This window comes from Pteronotus mesoamericanus, unplaced genomic scaffold (genome assembly GCF_021234165.1).
Source record: "Pteronotus mesoamericanus isolate MK-2021 breed Mesoamerican mustached bat unplaced genomic scaffold, CSHL_Meso_final contig_52, whole genome shotgun sequence".
NCBI lineage: Eukaryota > Metazoa > Chordata > Mammalia > Chiroptera > Mormoopidae > Pteronotus > Pteronotus mesoamericanus.
In genome coordinates this window covers 9,810,930-9,819,813 of record NW_026555189.1, presented here as the reverse complement: position 1 = coordinate 9,819,813, position 8,884 = coordinate 9,810,930, and the positions used below count along the sequence as shown (strand labels likewise).

The following is an 8,884-nucleotide window of genomic DNA, read 5'->3' as shown; positions in this document are numbered from 1 at the left end:
ATATCCCCCTTTTAAAAAAAACAAGACACATAAAATACCTTCTGCGCAACTTCCGTATTATTTCCTATTGGCTAATAAAAGTATTTCCACTATAGAACCGGAGCTATATAGAAAAGCACATGATGAATGTTTTACGTGCAGAATACCTGAAATATTATAATATTTTACCTCATGGCACAATTAAGCAGTCCCAAATGCCTGTATGTGGGTAACAATATGACTGTTGTTATGAGTACAAAAATGTTAATCAGCTTATCCACATATATACTGTTGGGTCCCCAAATATATAAAATCCAAAGGAAGAACAGCATCTACTGCATCTATGCTGTGTTTTATTAAAGGTAATAGTTGGCATTTTCAGTCTTTTTTCCGTAAGTCATGTTGCTATTTGTAAAAGGCCAGTGTTTCATGATGCTGAAGATTATGGAGAGATACTGTTCATACGGCACCTGAATCCAGCACCCTGATCCGCATGTAGTGTCTGAACGTATCTATACCAACCTCTGTAAGACGATACAGCCCTGGATGAAGTCGACAAAGGCGATCTGTCCCCATCCCTTGTCTGTCAAACTTCCAAATGAGGATGTCGTGAAACTAGTTGGAGAGCACGTAGCCAAAACCTGAGATAGCTCACTTAAGCTTGTTCTTGCACATCACTTCTGAGTTGTCCCTGTCGTAGGTGCAGAAGACATTCTAGAAGTCTGTGATGTACTTCAGGCGCCTGTGAACTCGCTGAAGTTCACACCAGCCTTGTTCTCACAGTCAAACATTGATAGGATTGACTTGATAGTCACGGGATTAAATAGAGTCCAGGTGCCCTTAGACAGTGCTTGCTGAAGCTCATTGTCAGATTTTATGCCACTCTTGTCTTTATCAGCCCTCTGGAAGACTGTCCACAGAAGCTCTGGGTGGGCATCCCCTCACCCACAGCTGGGTCAGAGCAGCATGGGGCTGGGTGGTAGGGGTAGATGGCCATGGGCCAAGGGGTGTGGCTCGGCTGGGCATTGGTGATAACACGAGATGCCTCAGTTAGCTTTGTTTCATAAATTTTAAGCCTTTGCTAACACCTAATCTCTGACTTTATACCATATTTTTCAGACTTGTGAACTGAACATTTTAAAGCATGTGAACCTGAGCATTCAGGTATCAGGAAACCTGAATTCCTATACTACTTCTGATTCTTCTGGCCATAAGATATTAACAAATCATATTTGGCTGGGGGGGTGGTTATTTATAAAACGAGGGCATTGAACTAGATGATTTTAAAGGTTTCCTCAAATTCTTAAATCTCATTTGACTCTATTTTGATTTCATGTTTACACTTGTTCTTTTTAGCTGAGATAAAACTTTATCACCTGTACTTTAGCTCCTTAAATATTATACTTTATTAAAGTTAGGGCACAAGGAGCTCTGATTTTTATTCATTACTTGCACTATTACATCTGATGTTGAAATTCAATAATAGGAAGAAATCACATGTAAAGAAGAAATTAATTTTAATGTAAGGACATTCTTCTAAACTAGTGGAGATTTTCTTAGTTTTTATAATCAGAAATAATAATGCTAGAAATCTAAATACCATGAAAAGAAATAAATTATTTTTAATAGAAAATGTTTTCACTAAGGAAGACAGGACTAGGTTACTGCCACCTTCAAAGCACTTGCAAGTTAAGTGTACAATAACACTATTAGCAATTATAATAACAAGTAACATTGAGAATTAATTTTATGCTACTGTGTTTTAGTAAGCATTTTATATACATTACATCATTTAACACTTATGAAAATCCTGTGAGGGAGTTACTGTTGGTATCCCCATTTTACATACTAGGAAATAGAGAATTATGAGGTTAAGCAATTTCTCCTAGGATTACCTTGTTTGGAGGTGGTAAAGCTGAGATTCAAACCTATAGAATGTTGCAGAGATTTTCCTCATATTTACAAAATGGAGTAATTGTAAGAAATTACCAGTGATAATACTTATGACTATGAATATGATTTAAAAACATGAAATCTTATAGGAAAGAGTGAGTCGATGTCTTGTGATGAATGGCAGTTTCTAAGTTCTCGGATTTGATCACTGCCAGTTACATATTTTATTGATATAGTCTTAAAGCAAATAATAGCTATTGGATAATTGTATCACACCACTTATTTTCTGAAAAGTTAATAAATTTACGTAAGTTTTAGGAAAACATTCTTTGGAGTTTGGGATGTGGATGGGTGAGCGTGTATGGATGTAAATACATGTACACATGCATGGGTTGATAGGCGTAGAACTGGGTAACTAACCATCCCAGTTTTCCTAGGCTTGGGTTTTTAGTTCATGGAACTTCCAATGCTAAAATCAGGAATTCTGCTAAAATAGGTAAGTCTGGGTAAATATGTATGTGTATGTGTGTATGTGTGTATGTGTGTCTTAAGTAATGGTAGTAGTTGGGCTATAGGGAATTCAGATTTTGCAGAGCATAAAGCAGCTCTGAATTCAGTGCCTAGATTGATATATGTCTGTTTTATTAGCAGAGAGCTTAGTCTCCTGTGTTTTCCCCATTTCAGATAACCTTTTTTTGTCATCTAAGAAATTAATTTCTTTGTTGGAATCATTGCAAGTAAACTTGATAGCAAGAGTGCTGTTATTGAGGCAACTTACACAGTGATTTGCTAAGTACAGCCTCTTCATAAAAGGTGAAGAAGTCGATTTATCGATCACTACTAGGATTTCAGTAACCTGTTAAACTACTTGATGTTTTTCTCCTTCTCATACAGCCCACTATTTTTATTTCTCATTATACATTTTCATTTAGTTTTTTTCCTTGGAAACATTTTTTACATGTATTTTCACATTATGTCAACATTTTTTGTGTGTCTATTTTTTGCTAGAGTAGAGTTGGAGCTGTCTGAAAAGCTATCACTAGGTTAAGCCACATGAAATTGCCAGGATTTGACTGTTTTTGAGCTACATTAATGGAAATTTCATATGATTCAACTTTTGATTATTCAGAAATAACTTAAGTTTAAGTGGGGTATTTCATTGAGACCCTGTTTAGTGTTGGGGGAGAACTGACATGAACTTTGGGCTGAATTACTCTACGCTGCCATTTGCTAAAAATACATTTTAAAAAGTATAAATCATGTAGAAAAACTGAGCCATTAATATTATACAGGCATTTAAAAGTTTATTTTAACCAAAGATTAAAACTAAATTTAATCATTTTTCTCTCTCAGAATTTTGAACCATTATATTAATTTTAATTTGTACTAAGTTACGTAAATGTTCCTTTTATAACCAAAATGCCGCTTTCATGGAGTCAGATTTCAAATTGTTGCTGTATTATTAACAGAAACAAATACTGACCAATTAGGTTACTTTCTGTGCCTTGTGAATAGTTAGCTTGAGTTGGGATTTGTGTTCTTGGATAATTTATGTTTCTAAAGCATAGGGAGTAACTATGCTTTTTTTTTTTAAGAAGTGTAGCTAATTTCCCCTACCTGCCTTAGCCTAATATACTGTCACAGCCATGAGATTCTTGTGATATATAGAAAATTTCACATGTGAATTTTTGTCTCATCTCTTTAATCCCACGTTTGTATAATGCTTGTCTCATAAAAAGGGAAGCATATAAAGGGAACTATCCCTTTATAGTTCCTATTTGTGGATACAGTAGACTAAACTGATGCTGAACAATGACTCCAAATTATAAAAATAATAAGCTAACACAGAATTTTAAGTGATTAACTATAGCTTTAAGACTTTGGCATCTCTTTAACAATACCTGGAAGGCAGATATATCTTCGCATAGTGTTTTGAAAAATTGGAATTCATACCTGGGTCTTATTCTTTTTTCCACTTATATCTCTTAAGTAATTTTGGCATTGTCTTAGTACCTCCCTTTGCCTCTGTCATCAATCTCAAATATTTTGAGCACCCTTTATTATTGAAGTAGTTTACCCAATCTAATGTATTTTTTGAAAAACTACTTTCAAAAAAACAGGTTATGACTGTTAAAGAGTAATATGCATAATTGTGGTTTGGTAGGTCTTTCATGAATAAAGCATCATGATTATCAGGACTATTTAAAAAATAGTTTCCTAAGTCTTTGGAATAGAAATAATTCTCATTTTATAACCTGAAAGATTGAAGATCTAAATATAATGTAACATGTTCCATTGTTCTAAGATGTTTAATTGAGTCTATCAAACAGTTTAGTTGGAAAAGCTGAAAAACTAGTGACTGTGAAGCTGGGATGATCTCTGTCAAATGGGAATTTGATACTATGTATAGCTTTTCTCAGAGACTAAATTCATGGAGCAGCTGACAAGAGGACATGATATTTCTTTGATCACAAAGCTTCTTTAATCATGAAGATTGACATATTGTATTGTAAGTGTACAACTCAATGAATTTTTATAACCTGATGATACCATGTAGATACCACCTTGATCAAGAAATAAAACATAACTGCCCTGGCCAGGTGGCTCAGTTGTTTGCAGCATCGCCCCATACACCAAAAAATTATGGATTCCATTACTAGTCAGGGCATATTCCTAGGTTGGGGATTTGATTCCCAGTTGAGGTGCATATGGAAGTTATCTAGTCAATGTTTCTCTCTCACATCATTCTCTCTCTCCCTCCCTCCCTCCCTTTCTCTCTCTCTAAAATTAATAAACATATCCTCATGTGAGGATTTAAAAAAAAAGAACATAACATGTATCCTAGAATCCCTCTTAGGGCTAATGTCTAAACTGAACATCAGGCTCTATGTACCCAGCTGAATTTTACTTGTGTATTAAGTAGTAATTTAGATTTTAAAGCTGTCTGAAGAGCAGGGCTACTTAATATTTACACAAATTATGCAGATAGTTATATTTTCATCACTGACATACTAGCTGTGGCATACTAATATTCAGCTTAATTCTACAGAATTTTAAATATCTAGAGTTTCCTTAGTTGACTTTGTGATTACTGAATAAGGACTTAGATAATTTCTAAGTTTGATCTTGATTTTTCTACATTCCTTACACAGTGACTGACATTCAAAACTGATTTGATTGGCCCCTTAAGTTTCTATGTTTTGAGCAGGTGAGATTACAAAACTCAATCATATGTAGAGACTTTGCCATTCAGACTTGACAGTTCTGTCAGGTCAGATGGTGTGATTATCATGCATGCTGCAAGTGCATTGTTATTGCTAGTTTTTTCCCCTGCCGCAAAAATCTAGGTAGAAGCTCTCGTCTCTGAAGGTGAAAAGCTGGAAAATCAGTCCACTCTCTCTACTTGGCTTTAGTTTCTCTATTGAGTTTCCATTCATGTGTGCTGAGCTGTTCCAATCACAACCCTAAATTCAGTGTTTTTCACTAATGTTTTATCAAAGAAAGGCCCATCCTCTTAGGCAAGATTGAAATGAGTAATAATCTTTTGACATTATTGGCAAGTGGTTTTCACGGTCCATGGCAGATCTAATGAGCTACAGCTGCCTGCTTGGAAAATTCAGCTTTTGATTGCCTGAAAGAATCCCTGGAATATGGACCTGAGTTTCTGTATGCATTAAGAAAAACAACACAATCTTGACAAACTTATAAATATGTTATAAATTGCTTTGTAAGCCATTAGTAACAATATTCAAAGGTCCCCAGTTTTAACTGCAATCCTTCCTTTTTGCAAACTTGAAAAATGAATAATATAAACTATTTGACAAAGGTAGTCTTGCATCAGGAACTGAATTTATGGTACATTTGTTCTACAAGGTCAGTTATTCATATTTAAGAGCAAGGAAATTATGTAATACTGCACACTACAGTGTGGATAGTATTTATTGATTTTTCTCTTCTTGGACCATCACATTCTTTCTACATATACAACTAGATATACCATGATATGGGAATACACTTTACTGTATAGAAGCATATGATAATATGATAGGCCTGTGGTACAGTGGATGAACCCAGTATATAAGCACAGATAAACCCAAGGATTTGGGTTACAACCTCCATTATTTATGTTATTCTGAGATTGGAGAGTGATCTCTCACAACTCTCATGTAGAAAAGTAACTAAACTATTTTTTCTAAACTCATATGAGGGGAGTGTTCCATCTCAAGACTGAAAGAGCCCCTGTTGATGGGGTTGCATAGTGATATTTTATTAATTTAACTGAACTGTTTTAATGTATCAATTTCAGGAAAATGTTTCTTTGAAATTATTTGATCACTTACTCAAAGGGGGAATTTGGAGGCTGTTGAGTTGAGTATTTTCATACCAGCTACAAGTAAAAGCGCCAAGCAAAACCTTGCCTGAGCTTCTAATTTATAAGCATAACTACCTAGTGACCTCTTATAATAGCCAGTTTTTACTCTGCTATGGTATTTGGATAAAGGGGATATTATTGTTCCTGAGAAAGAGGATGCAGGTAAAAAGAAGTGCAGAGAGGTCATTTAATAATATTGTACAGATCAATGGAGTAATTATTGGGCATTATAATAGTTATAACTATAAAATAGAGAAAATGAAGGTTGTCTACTAAAGTGAACTTTCCACATTTACAAGTAGAGGCCAAAAATTCTTTGAATTTAATATGATAATCTTGATACAAGAAGGCATGAATCTCACACAGGCTGTTGGCACATGGAGTGATTTAGGGCTTGTAGAGAATCCACACGCAGTGCAGAATAAGAGTGACAAAACATGAGCATCTAAAATTGGATCAGTATGCTAAGTAATATAAACCAGTCAGTGAAAGACAAATACCATATGATCTCACGTACGTGTTGAATCTAATGAACAAAATAAACTGACTAACGAAATAGAAACAGAGGCATGGATACATGGAACAGACCAACAGCTGTCAGAAGGTAGGTGGTAGAGAGAACTAGATGAAAGAAGGTAAAGAGATTAGCCCAAGAACATATATACATAACCCGTAGACACAGAGAACAATGTGGTTATGGCCTGAGGGAAGGGGTGAAGGCTGGGTGGAGGAGGGCAAAGGAGGGGGAAGTGGGGACGTTTGTAAGAGTGTAAACAATAAGAATAAAATAAATGGGATCAGGATGGGAACAGCTCCCTTATTCATACATATTCTTTAGTAAAGAACATTGGGAGTTAACATCAGAATCACATTCAGTATTTATAATCTTTGTAATAAGTGTGTTGTGTATGAGATCTGTTCAGAAAAAGTCCATTCATTGGTAATATAATGAGAACGGTTTGTGCGACAGCAATGTAACCTGGCAGCCAAGGAGAGTGGACTGGAATGGTCATGTGTGAACAATGGCGACTTCACTGTACTAGTCAGTGGGGGTGGTAAAAGCTGTTGAGTGAGCATGTGTACTGTGTGGGCATCACATTTAAAATGACTGAGCAAGTAGAGCAATGAATCTGCATCAAATTTTGCATTAAGATTGAACATTCCTCTGCAGAAAATATTTAGATGATTGAGAAGGTTACAGCTAAGGGAAACTGGTGACTGGCAACTTCATCACATCTTGTATAGAGTTTCTTGGTGAAACATCAAATCACCCAGGTGACTCAGCCCCTCTACAGCCCAGATTTGGTGCCTTGCAACTTCTGGCTTTTTCCAAAATTAAAATCACGTTTGAAAGGGAAGAGATTTCAGACCGTCAATGAAATTCAGGAAAATACAACTGGGCAGCTGATGGTGATTAGGAGAACTGTGTGAGGTTCCAAGGTGCCTACTTTGAAGGGGACTGAGGCGTCATCATCCTATGTACAATGTTTCTTGTAGCTTGTATTTTCTTCAATAAATGTCTCTATTTTTCATATTACATGGCTGAATACTTTCTGGACATACCTCATATATTATATATACATAATAATTGATTAGTGAACTAAGACACACATGCAAAATAAAGGTAAAGGGTGGGAAGTTATGACTTTTCCAAGAACAGAATCTATGAAAAGCTGCAGTAAAGAGAACAAGGACAAAAGTAATAGATATTAAAGGAGGATCTTCATTAAGATCATACATTGCCTAAGACCCATCTATCCATTTAATCCTAGTATTTAGTCAGGTCCTCCTATCATTGTCTTCTCTTTGTGACCCAGGTTTTTTAAACAACTTTATTGAGATATTATTCAATAGTATTCAATTCATCCATTTAAAATTTACAATGCAATGATTTTTTTGTTATTTGCAGAGTTGTGCAACCATCACCATAATCAATTTTAGAACATTTTTTATTGTCCCCAAAGAAAACCCCACACTCATTAACAGTCACTCCCTATTCTTCCCCAATACTCAAGCCTTAGACAACCACTGATTTATGTGATCCAAGTTTTAAAAGTTGTTGATTTAAAATCCCCTGCTGCCTTCTAAGGACATTTACTTCAAACCATTTGATTGATTACACAAGTGCAATCAGAAAATTGCGACTATTCTCTTTGTTGATGCAAGTCTTGTAAATCAAAAAGTGACTTATCACTGCATTCTTAGGTATGTCTAATTATATATAGCTTCTTAAACATGGTTTTAAAAGGTTTTTTTTTAAATCATTGAGATGGACCTGTTAAATACACCTACCCCTCACACCCCTGACTCTGATCCTTAACTTCAAGATTCAGGTCATTGATCATGCCTGAGTCCTAGAGTTTTTGGACTGAGATTCTGATTCATTCTGACAGCACTCACAAGACAATAATGTATAACTCAGAAAACAAGTTATGTAATATAATGTATAATATAATGGACACTGTATCCTCTGGACAGCACATTCTTTTCCTAAAATTAACCTATAGGCAATCCAAAATATTATTAGTAAGTTGCCTTGTACATGTGTAACCAGAACAAGTAGACTAGGTCCATTGTTCAAGCATTGACTGGCACCATTCTTTTGTAATCAGACTGCAATAAGCAGTTGCTCCCCTCCCT

The 8,884-nt window shown here is 35.4% G+C and overlaps 1 pseudogene; it reads right to left on the bottom strand.

Annotated features, from left to right (window-relative positions):
* Positions 1-335: 335 nt before the first annotated feature.
* On the bottom strand, positions 336-976 carry LOC129075128 (programmed cell death protein 6-like; annotated as a pseudogene).
* Positions 977-8,884: the final 7,908 nt, after the last annotated feature.